This window comes from Acipenser ruthenus, chromosome 17 (assembly GCF_902713425.1).
Source record: "Acipenser ruthenus chromosome 17, fAciRut3.2 maternal haplotype, whole genome shotgun sequence".
Taxonomy (NCBI): domain Eukaryota; kingdom Metazoa; phylum Chordata; class Actinopteri; order Acipenseriformes; family Acipenseridae; genus Acipenser; species Acipenser ruthenus.
This window is the reverse complement of record NC_081205.1, coordinates 14,091,788-14,112,766: the sequence shown is the minus strand read 5'-3', so window position 1 is coordinate 14,112,766 and position 20,979 is coordinate 14,091,788. Positions and strand designations below refer to the sequence as shown.

The window sequence follows — 20,979 nt, the reverse complement described above, 5'->3', positions numbered from 1 at the left end:
CAATTTACAGCACTGCCCTGTGAAGACAAGCCTACTGTCACAGCAAACGCTGTTGTTTATAGTTGTAATCACCAAAAGTTTTATGAGAAGAGATTATATTTGATTGTAAATACTTTAAAAAAAAAAGCAATTAAATTTGTCTACCAGTCTATTTCCTTGTGTGAACTCATAACCACCCCCTTTTTTCATAAATAAACTTATCCTTGAGGGCAAAAAATGAGGCCAGTTTGCCATTTCCCGGGGATGCCTGCACATCCCTGCCCGGGGATGCCTGCACGTCACCGCCCGGGGATGCCAGCACGCCACCGCCCGGGGATGCCTGCACGTCACCCCCCGGGGAAGCCTGTACGTCACCCCCCGGGGATGCCTGCACGTCACCTCCCGGGGATGCCTGCACGTCACCGCCCGGGGAAGTCTGTACGTCACCCCCCGGGGATGCCTGCACGTCACCCCCCGGGGATGCCTGCACGTCACCGCCCGGGGATGCCTGCACGTCACCGCCCGGGGATGCCTGCACGTCACCCCCCGGGGAAGCCTGTACGTCACCCCCCGGGGAAGCCTGTACGTCACCCCCCGGGGAAGCCTGTACGTCACCCCCCGGGGATGCCTGCACGTCACAGCCTGGGGAAGCCTGTACGTCACCCCCCGGGGATGCCTGCATGTCACCGCCCGGGGAAGCCTGTACGTCACCCCCCGGGATTGCCTGCACGTCACCGCCCGAAGAAGGGGGTGGGGGTGAGGAGACCACCTCCACATGCCGTAGTTTCACTGTTGGAGTACACAGCACCACTGTCACTGCCGGAGTGTCCCTCGCTGAGAGAAGCATTACCGCTGCCAGCACCACCATCACTGTCATAGTACAGCACCGCTGCCACTGCCGGAGTGTGCCTCGCTGAGGTAGGTATTACGCTGTCAGCATTGCAGCTGCCAGCGTTGCCACTAGCATGCATTCCTCTGCCAGGATTGCCCCGGCTGGAGGAGCCAGCCTTACCAATATCAGCACTTCTGCTGTGGGGGTGTGGGGATATGTGGCTGGCAGAATATTGAAAGGTATTGTTTGGTGTTTATTTTGGGTTGAATTATTGTATAGTTAAATGTGGTCTGGCAGGGGCGATTGTTAGCAGCTTGTCTCTGCCAGACATCTTGTGAAAATGCGTGGTCGGCAGCTGGTGATTATTGACTAAAAAGTCAAGTGTAGAATGTGACCATCTCGGGATTGATTAATTTATTGCTAATCCAGAGATGGTCATATGTATAAAAATTCACAGCTTTTGTTGATCAGGGTTGGGTGTTCACGGAGTAAGTAGATTTTTTGTGCCATCATTTGTATAGGTGTTTTGTTTCTATTAAAACTATTTATTTTCAATAACCCTCAGTACTGCGTGTGTGTCCATCACTTCCTGGACTGACGTCAACACCAAGCCATCCTGTTCACACCATTATTGTGGGCTGATATAACACATCATCAATTTTGTGTTGAATGTTGAATTCCTCCAAACTTACTTTATCCCATATTTTAGTAGCAAGACTAAAGTATCAAATGCAGGAGAGAGAGAGAGAGAGAGAGAGAGAGAGAGAGAGAGAGAGAGAGAGAGAGAGAGAGAGAGAGAGAGAGAGAGCAGAAACAGTTGAAACCTGTAGCAGGGAGTCTGCCAGAATCTAAGAAAAGAAGGGAGAATTCAACAAGCAACATGTAGAGACAGAGAGAGAGAGACTGAGAGAGAGAGAGAGAGAGAGAGAGAGAGAGAGAGAGCATGGAATATACTAAGAGAAGGAGAGGGAGGAGAGAGCAGGAGCTGAGTGAGTGAGAAAGAGGGAGGAGAGAGACAGAGAGAGAGACAGAGAGAGAAGATAAATCCTTACAACGTAATCATTAGGGCTCATAGACCCCCTCATATTACATGGAGTCTAGAAAGCAGGATTACAACTCAACAGAATAAGCAGGAGGAAGGGGGAGTCGTGCACAACCTGTGTGAAACAGATTTCCAACTTTCAAAACCTGCTGCTGTTTCGGCTGCCCCTGCCATCTGTATGCAGTAGCCTGCCTGCCTGGGACTTTAATACCACCATACATCCGGAGCACAGGGAGGCTGCTGGACTGTGGAGGGGAGCTGAAACAAGCCCAGAGACTGAGGAGGGAGTTCTGGGAGCACACTTTCTGAGGAAAAGAAAACACAATTGCATCACAAACATTAATAATCAGTAAAGTAAAAGTGGCTTGGAACGCAATTTTTTTTCTCAAATAGAAATTTGAAATTCTGAAGCTGAGAAAGACAGCTAGCATGCCAAATTATTTTTCTTTTCTTCTTCCTTCCAACTTTCATCAGGAATATGCTTACCAAGGTGTTTTTGGTGTGTTTGCTTGTTTGAAAAGTGGAATGAATAATAAGGGAAACGGGAGAGTTACAGATTAGACAGCTGATTGGAGGTGAAGGCTCCTCCAGTCTGGAAATAGCTGCATACCGACACACACACTCACACACACTCACAGGACAGACACGACTGCCTGACACACAGCTGCTCCCTACTTGCTCTCACCTACCCTGGGCAGAGTGCAGATTTGATTTGCCCTAAAACCTGGTAAATTCAGGAAATGTGTGTGTGGCTGCTTCGCTCTCCCAGCCTGCAACAACCAGGAGTAATGTGACCTACAAGAATTGTGGAAAGCATGCCACCAGCGCAGCAGGCTCCTCCGTCACAGAAATAGACTTACACAAGTGCTGAGGGACTGAGGTGTCTGCACTGGGGGATGAGTTGCTGGGCAGCTCCGCTGGATGTGGAGTTCTAACACAGGTATGGCAATCTCTCCAAACTGCTCGACTTTATCTAACAGGTGCCTCTCTGTGTGAGCGGCTGCGGAGCTCAGCATCTCAATGCTTTGTTTTCCTGTTAGAGGTATTTTCAATCTTTCAGTTAAACTACAGTGTGGCAGAAAGGGTCTTTCCTTGTCTGACTGATGTGGCTGAATGTGTTTAAAGGTAATATTATTTTGTTCATGTTTTTGAGTAGTATCAATGTACTCTCTGCATGCATGTCTGTCTGTTGTGAAGATATTTGATTCAATAGATGGTTAAAAGGTACAAATATAAACATTGAAATCTGTTTATTTTCACAAGGTTTTTAAACCTTATTTGACACAAATTGCCGCGTTTTGAGTCACAGTTTGATTTCTTCTGTCCTGTTCTTGAAATAGATACAACGGTATGCTGTTTTCTGTCAGTATAGCTACGCAGATTCAGCTCAGTAAATACATGTATCAGTTTTGTTGTGCTTGCTCTTTTGGCTTCATGTAAAAAGGGGATTTGTCAGATTAAATTTTTCCCAATATATTGAATTGAGGTCTTCATTACTTTGGTGGAGATGTTCTGTTTTCCAGCTGTTGCTGTGAGTATAGTTGTGTACTGTAGTGTGAATGTTACGTCTGTGAGACTGGTTCCCAGTACTGTGAGAAATGACCCCGCAGCTAGACGGGTTATGAGGGGTGATTGGCTTGCTGGAGAACAAGCTGCCCCATGATGGAGTCCGTTATGATGCCGGTGATAAGATCTTTGATGGGAATTTGGCAGAAGTGAATGCTGTTGATCCTGGCTCGGGACAGTGGAGGCTGCTTGTTGCTGCACTTCTCGGAGATTCTCTCATCTCGCAGTCCTCTGTGCTGCTTCCCATTCCCTTTCTCCTGGCTCTCCTGACTCTCCTGCCAGCCAGAGATATGAGACATGCTCACTCTCCATAAAAAGGCAAAGCACATGTAGCCAGACACTTTGTAGGAGTCTTTCTTTCTTTCGTCCGCCCGAGAGATTTGAATTGAATTTGTAATAGTAAACAGTTAAACAGTGCGAATTAATAAAATGAGTGATTGCGCAGAGATTTCTTAAACAGTGCGAATTAATAAAATGAGTGATTGCGCAGAGATTTCTTAAACAGATGCTGCTTTAATCTCTCGATGCTGGCTGGCTGGCAGACACAATCCTGTACTTGGGTCCCTAGTGTGAGCAGCCCCGGCACCTCAAACAGCTATTGAATCTCTCCAGAGTATATCTACATGAGTTTATAGCCAGCCTACTGTTTACATAAACAGTGGAAAAGCGCTTAGCTCGGCCCTGACTGGCACTGCACTGTATCTCTACAAAACAAGCCAGAAAAGCCTCTTGATCTCTCTCTTTTTCACATCAGTTTTTTGAAACAGTCATCTTTCTGACAACGTACATACAGACTCCAGCACCAAACTGAGCCTTCACGTTTCAACACGGCATTCTCACTGGAGCTGCCACTGCGAACTCTTACAGCTTTTGCTGTGTTTTTTAAGAATATTGAGAAAACACATTTCCCGGTTTCTAAATGTTTCTGTATCTAATGTACTGCAGCAGAAATATATATATATATATATATATATATATATATATATATACACATATATATATATATATATATATATATATATATATATATATACACATATATATATATATATATATATATATATATATATATATATATATATATATATATATATATATATATATATACACATATATATATATATACATATATATATATATATATATACATATATATATATATATATATATATATATATATATATATATATATATATATATATATATAGAAGCACCCTCTTTGCAAATTACACTCAAAAACAGTATTCTCTTCGTTTGCCTCTAAAGACATACTTGCATTTAATAGTGCTCTGTTGTACAGATGGATATAGTTAATATAATTGTGCTCTGTTGTAAAAGGTTGACCCAGGGGACTTTTTTGACCTGAAAAAAGAAACAAGGACCAGGGGTCAGAAATGGAGATTAGATAAAGGTGCATTCAGAACAGAAAATAGGAGGCATTGTTTTACACAGAGAATTGTGGGAGTCTGGAACCAACTCCCCAGTAATGTTGAAGACATGAAGAGAAAAAATAGCAAATATATTAAAGTTTTTACAAAGGAGGATACAGGCAACATGCTCTATATGTCGACATGTTCCTGTCCAGTTTTAAATAACTTTAGCACAACAGAGGCAGAAATGTTAAAGGGACTAAGAGCTCTTAAAATAAACAAATCCCCTCAGCCGGATGAGATCCTCCCAATAGTACTCAAAGAAATGAAAGAAGTTATTTACAAACTGCTAACCAAGATCATGCAACAGTCTCTTGACAGACTGGAGAAATGCAAATTTAATACCGATCCACAAAAAGGGAGACAAAACCGAACCAGGTAACTACAGACCAATAAGCCTGACTTCTATTATATGTAAACTTATGGAAACTATAATAAGATTGAAAATGGAAAATTACCTATATGGGAACAATATCCTGGGAGACAGCCAGCATGGTTTTAGGAAAGGGAGATCATGTCTAACTAACCTGCTTGATTTTTTTGAGGATGCAACATCGACAATGGACAATTGCAAAGCATACAACATGGTTTATTTAGATTTCCAGAAAGCTTTTGACAAAGTCCCACATAAAAGATTAGTTCTCAAACTGAACGCAGTAGGGATTCAAGGAAATGCATGCACATGGATTAGGGAGTGGTTAACATGTAGAAAACAGAAAGTACTGATTAGAGGAGAAACCTCAAAATGGAGCGAGGTAACCAGTGGTGTACCAAAGGGATCAGTATTAGGTCCTCTGCTATTCCTAATATACATTAATGATTTAGATTCTGGTATAGTAAGCAAACTCGTTAAATTTGCAGGCGACACAAAAATAGGAGGAGTGGCAAACACTGTTGCAACAGCAAAGGTCATTCAAAATGATCTAGACAACATTCAGAACTGGGCAGACAAATGGCAAATGACATTTAATAGAGAAAAGTGTAAGGTACTTCACGTAGGCAATAAAAACTTTACAATGCATTAGTAAGACCTCACCTAGAATATTGTGTTCAGTTCTGGTCACCTCGTTACAAAAAGGATATTGCTGCTCTAGAAAGAGTGCAAAGAAGAGCGACCAGAATTATTCCGGGTTTAAAAGGCATGTTATATGCAGACAGACTCAAAGAATTGAATATATTCAGTCTTGAACAAAGAAGACTACGTGGTGATCTGATTCAAGCATTCAAAATCCTAAGGAGTCACAAATGGAGATTAGATCAAGGGGCATTCAGAACAGAAAATAGGAGGCTTTTTTTACACAGAGAATTGTGAGGGTCTGGAACCAACTCCCCAGTAATGTTGTTGAAGATGACACCCTGGGATCCTTCAAAAAGCTGCTTGATGAGATTCTGGGATCAATAAGCTAATAACAACCAAACGAGCAAGATGGGCTGAATGGCCTCCTCTCGTTTGTAAACTTTCTTATGTTCTAATGTACAGGTAATCTGAGTTAATATAACTGTGCTCTGTTGTACAGATGAGTAGAGTTACTCTAACCTTAGCCTGGTGTTGCTGAATTTTATTCTGTGATAACAAACCACACAATTCCATGACAACATAAAAAGCCTAATTCATTAATGCCTTATTGATACTTTCCACACAAACCTCTTGCAATCTTGTCTAGATACTGCCCCAACTCTTGGGATTAGACATTTATAAAAGGTAACTGTGGTAAACCATTGTAAAGACATGGCAAAGTGTAGTAGAGCATTGTTAACTCATGTTAATGCAGTGGCAAGCATGGTAAAAACATGTTTAACTATGGTACAACACAGCAAATGCATAGCATAGGCAATTGTAAAGTGCAAAATGACTGTACATACTTTATAAGGGTTTTGTATAGTATGTGTTTGTTTGTGTGCAAGTATTGTGAAGCAAGGTTGAAGGGTAGTGCAAACTCTTCTAGATTTAATCTTGGAAGATTATTCCATCAATACTGTGCCCTCCAGCATTCATCACAGTTCTTGTTCTAGGGCAGTCTCCCTGTACACATGGACAATACGCATACATGTATACACAGACGTATGCACAGACACAGACACACAGACATGCACACGCACATACACACACACACACACGTACGCACAGACACATATACACACACACGTACGCACAGGCACATATACACACACATACGCACAGACACATACACACACATACGCACAGACACACGCACACAAACAGACACACACACACACATGTACGCACACGCATGCACACACATATGTACAGACACACACACATGCAACTATCCTATCTTTATCAACAGTGTTATTGTATTTGATAGTCCAATCAAATCTAAATTAATTATTAACCTCGATGTGACTACCTGGCAAAGATGGTGGTCTAGAATAGCAATAAACATTGGAGATTTACCAAGATGTCTGAGATTGAATTGCATTTAATATTTATACTTTGTAATATTGTGATGGCTCTTAAGTGTGGGAATTTCACATCTGCATAGGCATTGGTAACACTAATGAGTTTTCAGCAAATGTAGACATGTAGGTTTTTATATTGTAGAACAACATGAATATTATAATGTTGCACTATACTGCACCTGTACTGCATTTATATAATATTGGAGAACAGATTTCAGTGCACATTCTACAGAATGCTTATGCAGTGTTACAACTTAAGGGACATTAACAACTGTTGATATCTGGCAAAAACTGAAATCTGGCTGCTCAGTTCCAAAGCACTTACAAAGTGGAAATGTTTGTCTTCTGGAGAGAATACTTTAATAATATAGATATTACTACTGTAAAATGTAGTATAGTGCTGTCATTGTAAAGCTGTAAAACTTCATTAGTACTGCAGTATAAATGAGTGATATTGCCGAAGGGATTCCTGCACTAGATAAAGTGATGTGCAATAACTGTGTCTCAGTGCTGCTTCTCAGCAACTGTTGACAGCCAAACTGTCCTCCTGTATTTCACAAGCCTCCACTAGAGGGTACTAAACTCCCTTTCACAATTTCTGGGCTCATTGGTTTCCAAGTGTGGTGAGAAGAATATGAAGACAAGTGAAGTTCATTCAACTAACAACTGACAAAGAAAGAAATCATTTAAGTAACATTTGTTCAAACATTTGGAGACAGTGTTTTATCAATTTAATCAACTGGTTTTCTTTTTTTTATTTTATTTAGTAGTCGGCAATTGATTTTTACTCCATTGTTCTCCCAATTTGAAATTGTATTTTTTTAGGCTCAGTTCACCGCTACCACCCCCGCGTTGTCCTCCAAAACGTGTGCCGTCAGCCAACCGCTTTTTTTCACTCTACAGGCCCACCATGCAGCCACCTCAGAGCTACAATGTCAGAGGACAACGCAGCTCTGGGCAGCTTACAGGCAAGCCCACTGGCGACCAGCCAGTCTACAGAGGTCGCTGGTGAGCGGTGAGCCGAGGACACCCTGGCCAACCTAATCAACTGGTTTTTACCATTTAAAAAGAACAAACCCAAATAAACCCCTATTATCTTCTTAAGCTGGTTTAATTAGATAGTTACTGTACTGCAGTTATTGTAGAGAAACTAGAAACACTGTAAGGAGGATGTCCACATGCCTGGAACTGCATTGTGCAAGTCAATTGCATTTGAATCTATTTCTTAATTAGCTGTGTTAGGCACCCTTATGATTTCTTCTCTATTGATTTGTCAAAGTTCTATGGAAATATTGATTTAGCATCAGGTACATAAACAGTAATATAGAGGGGCCTTTGCACTGCTGTTGTGGGAAGCCCAGCTGAGCAGTTCAAGTGGGTGTGATGGGAAACCCAGTTGAGCAGTGCAAGTGGGTGTGATGGGAAACCCAGCTGAGCAGTGCAAGTGGGTGTGATGGGAAACCCAGCTGAGCAGTGCAAGTGGGTGTGATGGGAAACCCAGCTGAGCAGTTCAAGTGGGTGTGATGGGAAACCCAGCTGAGCAGTTCAAGTGGGTGTGATGGGAAACCCAGCTGAACAGTGCAAGTGGGTGTGATCGGCCAGGCCTGCTTTCAGTACATCATTAACTCATTGACACTCCTTCTAGAGACATAAAAACAACCTTCATAGAGAGAAGAAGAAGTTTTATAATACAATTAACAAGCAACTCATTACTATTGGAACAGTTATGGGTAGGCTACAACCAAGGGACATACTTCAAATGAAATAGTAGATGGCCAGGAGCAATATTCACACCCTGGGCACTTCTATTACATGTAACCATAAAGCAGCAACCACAGCAGAGCCAGGATCCCTGATCTCATATAGTCCAGTGCCTTGCCTGTGTTTCTGCCTGGTCCCTGATCTCATACAGTCCAGTGTCTTGCCTGCTTGCCTGTACTTCTGCCTGGTCCCTGATCTCATACAGTCCAGTGTCCTGCCTGTGTTTCTGCCTGGTCCCTGATCTCATACAGTCCAGTGTCTTGCCTGTGTTTCTGCCTGGTCCCTGATCTCATACTGTCGAGTGTCCTGCCTGTGCTTCTGCCTGGTCCCTGATCTCATACTGTCGAGTGTCCTGCCTGTGTTTCTGCCTGGTCCCTGATCTCATACAGTCCAGTGTCCTGCCTGTGCTTCTGCCTGGTCCCTGATCTCATACAGTCCAGTGTCTTGCCTGTGCTTCTGCCTGGTCCCTGATCTCATACAGTCAAGTGTCTTGCCTGTGCTTCTGCCTGGTCCCTGATCTCATACAGTCCAGTGTCTTGCCTGTGTTTCTGCCTGGTCCCTGATCTCATACAGTCCAGTGTCTTGCCTGTGCTTCTGCCTGGTCCCTGATCTCATACAGTCCAGTGTCTTGCCTGTGTTTCTCGCCCACTTGTCTTCACTTGAACTCTAGCTCTTCTAACATGCCTTGTTCCAGTAACAGTGCTGAGCTAACTCCCTGCCCTTACCTCATGTCACATGTCCTGCAGCTTCGTTGCATTCATTGCCAAACCAACCCATGGGTGCGCCTCTCTCGATTGGACGGCCAGTGAATAAAGCTCCCCCTGGGATTCAATTTAGCCAGAGCCCCTCCCAAAGCAAGCCAACCAAGTGTGTGCAGTTCCACAAGAGGTGGGAAACTATTCCTTAAAAGAAGGAGACCAGTGCAGCCAATAGCCCCTAAAACTAGCAGCTATGAAGCTATAAATAAGGACACCCTGTCTACCCATGCAGGGGTGCTGCACTGCTTATTTCATTGGTTCACCGTTGCTAACTGGTCAATTTGTTCCTAAATAGTCACAAAATCCTAACAAATGACAGTCGTCTGGATGTATGTGATTGTGTCACTGTGTGTGAGTGCGTGTATGTGTATGAGAGTGTGTGTCTGTGAGTGTGTGTAAGTCACTGAACTACATGTGTTTGTGTGGGAGATTCATATTTATTGATAAATATACTGTACAGTAAGTCAAGACTGCAATCTAATACATTAGACCTCAGTGTATATGTGTACATCTTTCTGTGTCTATCACTCTGTGTCAATGTCTGTGTGTGTATCACTCTATGTCAATGTGTGTGTGTGCTTGTGTGTGTATTGCTTTGTCAATGTGTGTGTCTAATCTACATTAATGATTTAGATTCTGGTATAGTAAGCAAACTTGTTAAATTTGCAGACGACACACCCAGGGGACTTTTTTGACCTGAAAAAAGAAACAAGGACCAGGGGTCACAAATGGAGATTAGATAAAGGGGCATTCAGAACAGAAAATAGGAGGCACTTTTTCACACAGAGAATTGTGAGGGTCTGGAACCAACTCCCCAGTAATGTTGTTGAAGCTGACACCCTGGGATCCTTCAAGAAGCTGCTTGATGAGATTCTGGGATCAATAAGCTACTAACAACCAAACGAGCAAGATGGGCTGAATGGCCTCCTCTCGTTTGTAAACTTTCTTATGTTCTAATGTTCTTATGTTTGTATCACTCTATGTCAGTGTGTGTGTGTGTTTGTATCACACTGTCAGCGTGTGTGTGTCACTGTTAGCATGTGTATGTGTTACTCTGTTTCACTGCCTTTTGAAGATAGTAAGGTGATTATAGACATCATGCTGGTTTGAAGATAGTAAGGAGATTATACACATCAAGCTGGTTTGAAGATAGTAAGGTGATTATACACATCATGCTGGTTTGAAGATAGTAAGGTGTACACATCATGCTGGTTTCAGGGCACTAGCTGGATTGCAGGTGATTATGTGTGAGATTACTCATTTTTCCATTTAAATACATTGTAAATCTCTGTGGGAGAGGACATGTAGCAAATGCACAGCTTTACATTCAAGAGCTTTGACAAAATCATAATGCACAACACTACTACTACAACTAGGACTACTACTAATACTACTAATGATAATAATAATAATAATAATAGCAACAACAACAACAACAACAACAATAACAATAATAACAATAATAATAATAATAATAATAATAATAATAATAATAATAATAATAATAATAATAATAATAATAATAACTGCAAGTGCCAGACCATATGACCTATGACCGTATTTCCCTGTGGAATAGCACTCCATTGGCCTCTACCATATATGGTGAAATTTGATTTGCACGTGGCCTCCATGTTTTTTGATGCAGCAACTTCAGTTTTAACAAACTTCATAGATCAAAGGTCAATGTTAAGGTCATTCTTGGATAGAGCCCATATAGTTTCTTATATGTGTTTCATATTCACCATGGCCCTATCTGCACTCTCTGTGCAGTTTAAGCCACTTTTGCATTTTAATTTAAGGAGAATTTTCATTTGAATTCAGGGGTTAACCACCCTAGCTGTCAGTATCGAGCTCTGTGTTTTCAAGTGGAACATGACGCTGGAGACACCTGCCCAAGGCTTCTGAGAAATTAAAGTGAAAAATACCCCTAGAGTCTGCAAGAGCGGGTGAGGAAGACTCAAGGTTTGACAGCACGGTTAACAACTTAGGAAAGGAAATGGATATGAGAACGGAGAGTATTTTGCAAAGGACTAGCTCAAGATCTGCAGTTAGCAAAGACATGGAACTCCAGGTTTGTGTCCGTGGCTGGAGCAAACAATGCTTAGGGGTTTGAAGATTCATCAAGGGAAAATGAAATGCTTGAGGGAGAAGTGCCTCACATTGATCAGTACTTTTTACAAAGTCAGTCAAGTCAGTCAAATGAAATCCAGCGACAGGAAGCAAACCACAGTTTGTAGGATATCAGCACCCCTGTCATAGATGAGAGGAGGACTTGCATAAACACAACTAGTGATGAACCTAATGATCCTTGTGAACCCGGTCAGATGAACCAGCGTAAGAGAGAAAAGAACCTCAATGGGCACAAGCCTGGAGTTAAATGGCCAAGAGCTTGTGAGAAAACACTGATTTCTGTTTTACGTTGGAAAGGTTAAGTGGAACAGCCAAAAAAAGCTGGATAAATTTGGGGATACCATCTACGCATACGGAAGCAAGACGTTTGGAGTTGAAAAAAAAGGAGAAAGTACAAACTATTCCTGTAAAGTCTAGGTGGCAGCAGAAGACTGAGCGTCTTTATACCCAAAGAAAAAGACTCTACGAGTATTGGTCGGTTTCACCCTGTTAAATGTGGAAGGCAAGATGTTCTTCAGCATTGTTGCTTAGAGATTGTCAGCTTACCTATTGAAGAACTGTTTCATTGACACTTCAGCATTTGATATTTTCAGTGTACCAAGGACAATAGCAAACTTAGTGAAAGCCTACTTCGGAGATTACCACTACATGGCAATGCCTAGGAATTGGAATAATGGCAGGATGCACCATTTCTCCACAGGCTTTTACCTTGGTATTTATTTAGAAGACACCTTTATCCAAGGCAACTTACAGAGACTAGGGTGTGTGAACTATGCATCAGCTGCAGAGTCACTTACAATTACATCTCACCCGAAAGACGGAGCACAAGGAGGTTAAGTGACTTGCTCAGGGTCACACAATGAGTCAGTGGCTGAGGTGGGATTTGAAACGGGGACCTCCTGGTTACAAACCCTTTTCTTTAACCACTGGACCACACAGCCTCCATGGTAATGGAAGTAATTATTAGGGCGTCAAACTGGGTAGTGGGAGGAGAGTGCTTGGCTTCTGGAATGCGACTGCCACCATTTAGAGCATACATGGATCAAGTGAAAATCATGACTACAACAGTAGCCTGCACTAATCGGTTATTGGGCAGACTAATCAATAACACTGAATGGGCACGAATGTAATTCAAGCCCACTACGTCACGGAGCATCTCTATAATTAAAGGTAAAGTAGTGGATAAGAGGTTCTGTATTAATGGTAAGGCAATACCAACAGTGTCTGAGAAGCCTGTGAAAAGTCGGGAGATGGTATGATGGGGATCTAAAGGACACAGTTTGTGTGGGAGAAGTGAGACAACAAGAAGTGGAAGGGTTGAAGAGCATAGACAGCAATGCTTTACCAGACAAACTAAAACTCTGGTGCTTTCAGTTTGGTCTACTGCCGAGGTTGCTGTGTAGAGAAGCTGCAAGTGTTAATCAGTTCATACTTCAGGAAATGGTTAGGAGTTCCACGCTGCCTCAGCAGAGTGGGACTGTATGGTAAAGGGATACCACTGCTGCCAGTCTCAGCTCTAACCGAGGAGTAGAGTCACACAGTGAATGTGTGAGGGAGGCAGTACCTGTGTTGAAAACTGGAAGAAAGTGGGCGGCAAAGGAAGCTGTGGAAGATGCAAAGGCTGCCCTTCATATCAGTGATATTATGGGGCAAGTTCAGCACAGAAGAGGAGTTCTTGGTGTCAGTTCAGCTCCTCCTACATGGCACAAAGCAGCCCCAATTCAATGGTGGAAGCTGGGAGTCAACGAGGTGCAAAAGCAGTAGGAGAGGATGAGGTGCATAAAGGCCATTTCCCAGGCCAAGCAGGGAGAATGGACGAGATGGGAGAGTGTGGAACAATGCAAGATCGGCTGGCCAGATCTATGGACAATGGAACAGAGCAGGATCAGCATATGATGTTCTCCCATCACCACAGAACCTTAATCTATCAGTAGAGAGGTGTGGTGTCCTTTGTGTTCATCGCCAGCTTCATTAAGACACATTTTGACAGGATGTAAGGTGGGTCTTAGCCAAGGATGGTTTACTTGTCGCCATGACCAGGTGCTGCGACGTTTGGCCTTAGCATTGGAAGACAAGTGCAGCATGACCAACAGGTTTCCACCAATGCCAGCAATATATGACTCTGACAGAGGAAGAATGAATCTTGGTTATAAATCTCCCTCCCGACCTGTGAGGGTGCTGTGTAAAGGGAACAGAGTGCCCTGGACTGGATGGCCTGACAATTAATTCCCAAGGTTAGGTGGAAGTCGGCCATCTAGAAAGGGGACGGAGCTACAGTACACCAAGTCATCGACATGGAAGGGAAGCGATGTGGGAACCGTGGATTGAAGGAGAAACAATTGCACTTGCTAACCAAGGGGGCGTGACTGACGGTACATAAGGGGACGTAGCGAGGTGATCCTTTTGTTATGGTTAGCTGAAACTGGAACGGAGTACTGTGAAATTACAATGAGTGTTTTGTTTGTTTTGTTGTGTCTAAAAATCTACTTGTTTGTTATTATTAGACGGCTAACACGATCTGGAGCTGTCACTACAGGCCAGCACTAAACCCGGACAACACTGCACCATTGTACACGGATAAATTGTATTTCACCATGAGCACTATAGTACTCACTCTGGACTTGTGAACGTGCGTGTCTTTGTGTGTTCTACTGTGTTTATTATTTACGAACTGTGTATTATTATATCGGGACTGCAACCCATTGTTTTGGAACAGTGCAAGACACATTGCTGTCTATTGCCTGGAATTATTCTTTGTGGTCACCAGACCAGGATTACAATAATAAAACCTGTTTGGATCATGAACTTTGTTGTCTGTCTTCTGTTTCATAATCACATCACCACTACATCTGCGCACTGCAAACCACTTTGCCACACTCAGTAATCAATTTTAAGGCACAGTGACTGATCAGGTAAATACACAATGACAGGGTTGCAAAGGAAAGCTATTTTTTTAAGAAACAAAATTATACAATTATTGAAATGGCTGGTCAACAGAAATGTGTCCTATTCGGCAAGTTTTCAGGAAGTTTAAGTCACGAAGAAGAAAAAAAGTTGAAGATGATCACTGATTGTGGCGGAGTGTCCTGCCCCCATTTATTATTATTTGTATTTTTGTTTGCGGCCGGATTAAAGCGCAGCGTCTTTTGTTATTATTTATAATTTAAAACCCTGTGAGGATGCGTGGCTGATCAGCTACTGATTATTTAACTAGCTGACAGTCGCACATCCTTACCAAACTTGTGCAGACTGTGGCCGAGGGGTAATAAGATAATTAACAGCTAGTTAACCCCTCGGCCAGAGTATAAGAACCTGCAGCTGTCCGTGCTGCAGGGTTGAGTGTACAGAGAGGAGGTACGGGGAGATAGAGAGGAGACATGATATAACAATTGCTAAAAAGTGCTGGATTAGCCAGCACGACATTTACTTGTTTGTCTGTTTATTCATTTGTCCCTTGTGCCCTTTGGTTTCTGTTTTGTTGTTTTGTTTAAATCTTTTGTTTTGTTTATAATAAAATCAGCTGAAGCCGTTGCGTTCAGTTTCACCCGACCATCCATTGTTGTGATTCAGTTACTTCCTGGTCCGTGACGTCACCACACCTCACCACTGTGAGCCATCCTGCCACACTGATGCAGTAAACACTGTTGGGGTGGAGCAAAGAGCAGTAGCCGAAATAAAAAAGAAATTGACAGATCTAGAGAGCAGAATGAAATTAAAAGAAGGAAAAAGAAGGGAGATGTAAAAGCTTTAAAGTTGATTGAGGAAACCCAAAATACCTCCCTGTCGACAGAGATGTGGAGCTGTGAAAAGCGACAGGCTGTACTTTGAAGTTCTATACATTCATAAGGAAAGCCCTTCTTCAGCTGTGTAGAAAAACAAATCAACGCTGTAAAGCAAAGGTATTTAAAGAAAAAGTGTACTTATCTGTGTTTACTTTTCTTTCTACACAGCTGAAGTCAATATACCAAAACGTACGCTTCGTTCGCATTGATGTTCTTTGCGTGCATCATAGTGAGTCTAAGAAGCGGGGATTGAATGTGAGGTGTTTAGTGGCGGCGATTTTCTAGACAAAAACAAAAAACAAAACACACACAAAAAAGAGAGCTAATCTGAAAGAAGCAAGGGTTTGTTTTGGATAATATGTACTCAGTGAATGAATTCACAAATATGTCTCTGTCAAAGCCAGATACTGAGAAAAAGAGAAAGACTGATCGTGAACACCGGCAGTTTAACCCAGAGTGGACAGAAAAAATTGAAAATCACAGAAAGCAGTTATTAGGCCAGTAAGGTGTTTTTGAACATAAAACAAGGAATCTGAATCTAATACGATAGCAAGTTTCAAAGTCGCTCGGCTCATCCTGATTTTGCAAAACAATGTCTGATGGAAATATGTGCTACCGTTTGCATAGAAAAAAAAGATACCTTTAAGAAGGTTTGCCTTTCCAGAACGAGTATGCAGCGATGTATAGTAAACATGTCTGAAAATAGCTATGATCATCTAAAAAGCAAATGTAATGATTTTGTGTACTACTCAGCTGCCCAACTTTTAATTTTCTTTCCTTGAGTAACAAGAACATTTGCATCCCTTGCATCTCTACACGGCAGAACCACTGGCTCTGATATTTTTTAATGCATTTGAAATTGCAATAGAAGAATTATGTTTGCCCTGGGATAAGCTGGTGGGGGCGACTCCTGACAGTGCACCGGCTATGATAGGTGCGAGTACAGGGTTCATTGGCTGTTTAAAGAAGCACCTTGGTGAAAGAGCTGAGCTGTTAAAGGAGTACCGTTGCATAACACACCAGGAGGCCTTGTGTGTGAAATATTTGAAATTCAAAGAGGTCATGGAATTTGTTGTATCAACAGTTAACTTTATTCGTGCACATTCTTTAAATCATCGTGAATTTCAGTCATTTTTGGAAAATATAAATGCCATTTACGGGGAAGTTGTTTATCACACAGAAGTTAGATGGCATGGTAACATCTTAAGTGTTTTTTTTGCGCTGAGAAATGAAATAAAAACATTTCTCCAAAAGAAGGGACAGGACACCTCTATTACGCAAGACAGTGACTGGATTGCTGATCTTGCTTTTTTAACTGATATTACAAGTCAGCTGACAAACTTTGAAACATGTCAAGAAGCCTTTTCACAAGACACAATATACAATTTGGTCTCCTTGTTTGGAAGTACTTACATATGTGAGCAGGTGCTCTCCATTATGAACCTGAATAAGTCACACGTGAGAACAAGACTGACAGATGATAACGTGCATGCTGTGCTTACAGTCACCACCACTTCACTGGAGCCCAGCATCCAAAAACTGGTGTCCCAGAAACACTGCAACCTCTCCCACTGAAATCTTTATCAATCAGAGAGGGTAAGTATTAAAAACCTTATTATTATTGTGTTTAGCTACCAGGGTTTAAAACAAAGGCCTATGGTATGCAATACGTGGGAATAATTTAAAATGTCTTGGTAATATTCTTCACCACATAAATTTCGGCCCTTGGCAAGTTGGCTTTCCCTGTATCTGGCCCCTCACAAAATATAGTTGTGCACCATTGGTCTAGATGAATACATTTCTGAGTCAACATAAACTTCTAGATCTTTTTCATAGGTTCCTTCTTCAATTTCAGTGTCTCCCATGTGGTATTTATAATGCACATTTTTATTGCTTGCGTGCAATACCTTACACTTTTCTATATTAAATGTCACACTGCCATGTATCTGTCCAGTTCTGAATGCTGTCTAGATCATTTTCAATGACCTTTGCTGCTGCAATGGTGTTTGCCACTCCTATTTTATGTAATCTGCAAATTGAACAAGTTTGCTTACTATACCAGTGTGGCAGGCTGGCTTGCAGTGGTGAGGTGTGGTGACGTCACAGACCAGGAAAAAACTGAACCAAACCAATGGATGGGCGGATGAAACTGAACGCAACGACGTTCAGTTGATTTATTAATAAACAAAACAAAAATAAAAGATTTAAACAAACAACAAAACAGAAACCAAAGGGCATGAGGGACAAACGAATCAGACAGACAAACAAACAAGAAGTGTCATGCTGGCTAATCCAGCACGTTTTAGCAATTGTTTATTTTAAAGTCTGTCTCCTCTATCTCCCCGTACCTCCTCTCTGTACACCCAACCCTGTAGCACGGACAGCTGCAGGTTCTTATACTCTGGCCGAGGGGTTAACTAGCTGTTAATTATCTTATTACCCCTTGGCCACAGTCTGCACGCATTTCGGAAGGATGCGTGACTGTCAGCTAGTTAAATAATCAGTAGATGATCAGTCACGCATCCTCACGGGGTTTTTAAATTATAAACAATAACAAAAGATGCAGCGTTTTTATCCGCACCGCAAACAAAAATACAAATAATAATAAATACGGGCCACAACCAGAATCTAAGTTATTAATGTAGATCAGGAAGAGCAGAGGACCTAATTCTGATCCCTTTAAATCGTAGTGGGTAATGTGGGTACAAAATACCCTTTCTCTTCTCATCCTACAAATCACTCATTCTTGCTGAAGACATGCCTCCTTGCTGCAATCACAGTGGCCATGGTTAGGGGATAGTGTTTTTCATACTGCCTTTTAAAAGTTTGCCTAATTGCGAATGTTTAAAACGTGCTTTCAAAAGTTCTTAACAAATGTATGCTATTGTAAGTGTTGCAATTGCTGGCAGCTTTAGTGAATCTCATTATAATATTTGAGAACCTTCATTTGTATTAGCTCCACCTCATTTTTTGCGAATTTAAGCAGGAACGCCCATAATTACATATTCATCTAAGGATGAACTGCAAAGAAAAGCTGCTGCCTCAAAGCATTCCCTAAAAAGTCACTAACAGCATTGCGCTTGTTTAGTACATTTCACCCTAGACTACCAACTCGTTTGCAACTGGTTTGCGACTATTACAACAGGCACAACACTTTAGTACATCTACTCCTCAGTTTAATTTCATCTATAACGAGTGCCTCTCAGTTTAGTTTCTTTCCCAAGTTTTCATTATAATTCATTGTTGAGTTTTGAATCATATATTTTTTGAACAGCATTGTAATCTATAAACAAGGAACTGGGGAGGGAATTTAAAGAGGCATGTATAATTCAGGTTAATTCAGGTGTGTGCTACAGTAACCTTCGTCAAATTCCTATTACCCCTGCGCAATCACATGCTCTTGATTGTACCAATTTACACCTAGGTTTATATGTCAGGTCTAATAAGGCTCAGTTAATTAGTGATTTTATTCAGGATTAAAACATTGATATTCTCTCTTTAACTGAAACTAGTCTTGGACCGAATGGCAATGTTTCCCTGATTGAGGCTTCTCCACCTAACTATTTTTTCCAGAAAGCTCGCTCTACTGGGCGTGGAGGTGGACTTGCTGCTGTTTTCCATAGTGAACTTAGAATCAAACAGGAAATTGTTGAAGGTTGTTCATCTTTTGAAGTTTTAACCTTGACATTAAACAGTCCATTACCGGTTCATATTATAATTATTTATCAACCACCTAAGTCAAACCCGCTATTTCTGACTGAATTTGGTGATTTGCTATCTATATTGACAGTCAAATATGATAGGATTCTTTTACTGGGTGATTTTAACCTTCCTGTTGACAGTGATTCTGATTCTAATCCTTGGAATTTGAGGCTATTGGATTCCTTAGATTATATCCTGCAGGTCAAAGGTCCTACGCATAATCGTGGCCATACTTTAGATCTGGTAATTTCTCGTGGTTTAGCTGTTAAGAACATCATAACTATTTCTGATCACCTTGTAGCAATTCCCATGCTACATAATGTGGGTGTAAGTCTCACCCACCTGTCCCTTTAATTAGGGTCAGTAGCCTGGCCAGGTTAAAACTTAATTTCCCTTAGTTCCTTGCAACCACCCTATGTTCATCCTCTCTCCCCATTGGCTCATTCAGATTTCCACCCCTCCAATCTCAGAGCTCCTTAGTAGCCAGCACTTGTATTAAAGCTGGCTAATCAGGCCTGAGAGAGACTCCCTTTCTCAGAGGAATCCATTTACTACAGCATTTTCTCTACTTAAATTTCAGTGAATCCATTACCATCCTTAGATAATTCCAGTGCATCCGTTTATTTTCTTTTGTCACTGCGCTTTGTCTAAGCTGCTCTTTTTGTTTTCACTGTTACTTGTTTAAGCTTAGCTGTTTTTCTAGGTCTGTTTAGTGTTTGTTGTTTTATGTGTGACAGCCTCCATTTTTTCCTGATCCTCCTGATTTTTTCCAAACAACTGTTCACCATTCAACTCAACACTACTGGACAGTCTCAACAATTTCAACGTACTCAATGTTTTCAACCTTCTACAATCACCATCATTTCCGGACACTTTGCTGGACTGCCTCCGGACACCATTCATTTCTACTTTGTGATACTGTTTAGCCTTCTGTTTGTCCCTACATACTTATCTGTACCAGCTTTATTCTTACCTGTTACCTGCAATTATTTGAATTCCTTTTTATCATTATTCATTTCATTCATTTGTTCATTTTTTCATTTGTTGACATTATTGTTCACAATAATAAACTGATTGTTCGTGAAATTGACACCTCTGATGTCCCTGCTTTTGCTGTCTGTCACTCTTGCTGACTTATTTAGCTATAGGAATAGGGCCAGTAGTATCTCCTTAGGGAGGACAGTGCAACTGCTTCTCAGTTGTGCAGAGTGATCGTTACAGAATTGGTGGCCCGTACGGGGACCCTTTGTGTCATTAAATTCAAATCTAAATTCATCAGTTTAAATTGTTGGGAACTTAATGTCAGAAATGAAAATCAGACCTTGACTTCGCTAAACTTCTCTGAGATTGGAGATAGACCCCATGTGACTATCAGAGAGCCTATCACAGAGAGAACCACCCGCATTAGTGACCTGTACATTACACAGGAAGGGGCAGATCTTTCTGGAGGCGATGATGATGAAGGGAACCTTACTGACAGTGTTGCGATAGGGCAATTGACTGAGCACTGTTCCCATCTCACTGACCGTGTTGAGCAACTGGAAACACAGCTGTCTGAATTACAGGAGAGCAGCAT

General features: G+C 41.7%; 1 protein-coding gene across 1 annotated transcript in view; it reads left to right on the top strand.

Annotated features, from left to right (window-relative positions):
• Positions 1–1,833: 1,833 nt before the first annotated feature.
• Positions 1,834–20,979, top strand: part of grin2cb (glutamate receptor, ionotropic, N-methyl D-aspartate 2Cb) — a 122,172-nt gene continuing 103,026 nt past the window's right edge. Inside the window, exon 1 of the mRNA XM_034038607.3 lies at positions 1,834–2,793. The gene's annotated coding sequence lies outside the window, so the exon portion shown is untranslated. The remainder of the gene's footprint in view (positions 2,794–20,979) is intronic.